The sequence below is a fragment of the Artibeus jamaicensis genome, unplaced genomic scaffold (assembly GCF_021234435.1).
Source record: "Artibeus jamaicensis isolate MK-2021 breed Jamaican fruit bat unplaced genomic scaffold, CSHL_Jam_final contig_466, whole genome shotgun sequence".
In the NCBI taxonomy this organism is placed as follows: domain Eukaryota; kingdom Metazoa; phylum Chordata; class Mammalia; order Chiroptera; family Phyllostomidae; genus Artibeus; species Artibeus jamaicensis.
This window is the reverse complement of record NW_026521844.1, coordinates 7,100,306-7,102,439: the sequence shown is the minus strand read 5'-3', so window position 1 is coordinate 7,102,439 and position 2,134 is coordinate 7,100,306. Positions and strand designations below refer to the sequence as shown.

The window sequence follows — 2,134 nt, the reverse complement described above, 5'->3', positions numbered from 1 at the left end:
GTGGACGTGGCATTTTTCCTAAGTGAATGGCAGCTGCCTTTGCCCCAGTTTGTCTATATTGCTCTTACCACTCCTGACAAAGCAGGAAGTGGGCTATTCGAGCAATTAAAGACTCTGTTTGGAGCTCACATTTAGTATTGACGTTGGAGGGTGGCTTTGGTGTTTGAAAAGAGCAACACTATTTAAAACTTATCATAAATTTACTTAAGTTATTTCCCCTCTATGTTAATTCCTATAGCCAAACCAATCCCAAAACTACCATGAAAACTATTAAATTTAGTTAGAGAAAAAAGTTGCCTTGTTCATGTTAAATCAGAGAAGTTTACTAATCCAGGAGAGACCTGCCTATACTGCACAAAATCATTTGTGGCCAACTCAACTTAATTTTCCACATTATCAACACTATTTCTGCCCGATTTAAGTTTAAAATTGATTTGTTTAGCATATAACTAATAATTTAATTACAATTAATAAAGTCTTTAATGTTATATATTTATTTGGGAACAACTTAGGGCTATGCTGCTCATCTTCCTGAGGCATCCACGTCCATCCTTGTCACTGCAGCGACACCAGCACCCACCACCACTATGACGGAACAGATGGCCCTTTGTGGAAGTCTCAACGGCCATAACAGCTGTGTCACCCAGGTTTCTACCACCCTCTGAGTTCCCAGACATGATACTGTCTACCTCTGGAAAACATCATCGTGTGGAAGATGATGGGGCATGAGACCAACCAACTACGGCATCCCACAGCATGCCCTTCGGGGTCACTCTCATTTGGTTAGTGTTATGGTCACCTCTTCAGGTCCCCAGTTTGCCCTCTATGGCTCCTGGGATAGAATTCTTCACCTCTGGGACCTCAAAATAGGCACCACCATGTGCTGACTTACAGACCATACCAAGTATGTGCTGAGTGCGGCCTTCCCCTCTGACAATCGGAGGTTGTCTCTGGCTCCTGAGATAAAACCATCAAGCTGTGGAATACTCTGGGTGTATGCTAATATACTGTCCAGGATGAGAGCCACTCAGAGTGGGTGTCCTGTGTGCATTTCTCACCCAACAGCAGCAATCCCATCATCGTGTCCTGTGGCTGGGACAACCTGGTCAAGGTATAGAAGCTAGCAAACTGCAAATTGAAGACCAATCACATCGGCCATGCAAGGTAACTGAATGTGCTCTGTGACTGTCTCTCCATATGGATCCCTCTGTGCTTCTGGAGGCAAGGATGGCCAGGCATTGCTGTGGAACCTCAATGAAGGCAAACACCTTTTACATACTTGATGGCAGAAACATCATCAGCACCCTGTGCTTCAGCCCTAATCACTGCTGGCTCTGTGCTACCGCTGGCCCCAGCGTCAAGATCTGGGAGTTGGAGGACAAGCTGATTGTAGATCAACTGTAACAAGAAGTCATCAGTGCCAGCAGCAAGGCAGAGCCACCCTCTGGCTCTCTGGCCTGGTCTGCTGCTGGCCAGCCCTCTCTGCGGGCTGTACGGGCAACCTAGTATGAGTGCAGCAGGTGACCATCGGCACCTGCTAGAAATATCTGGCAGAGCTTTAAAAATTAAAAAATTGGTTTTATGACTTGAAAAAATAAAGAATAAGAAAAGAAATAATTTAACTGTACAAGAAAAAAATAAAGTATCCTTGATTGAAATTACTGCAATTTTCATTTTTATATATGTATATATACACACGTATTCAACTTTATCTGTTTCAGATTCAGCTTTCAAAGATGGTGATCTCAATCAGAACTAGCCTCTTTCTTCATTTAAATATTCTCTTTCCACTGATAACTCCCCTCATAATCCAGTCTAGAATTTCAATGTCCATTGCCACAGCACTTCAGATCACAAACTTCCTCATTATTCTCCTTTATTGCCCTACCAGCATCTGGCATGTAACATATTTTTGGTTGTATATTGTCTATCTCCTTCCACTGGAATATAAATTCAGTTCATCGCTATACCTTCAATGCATAGAACAGTGCCAGTATGTAGAAGGTGCTAAATAAATATTTGTAAGTGAATACATAAAAGATCCCTTTTCACAAAGAAAGATTTTGCCTAAAATTAGGCATGTGTGATTGATGAACCTGATCATTAAAATTTAGCTCAACAACTGTCTTACTAG

At 42.2% G+C, this 2,134-nt stretch overlaps 1 pseudogene; it reads left to right on the top strand.

Moving 5' to 3' along the window:
- The first annotated feature begins 545 nt into the window (after window positions 1-545).
- Window positions 546-1,541, top strand: LOC119056478 (receptor of activated protein C kinase 1-like; annotated as a pseudogene).
- Window positions 1,542-2,134: the final 593 nt, after the last annotated feature.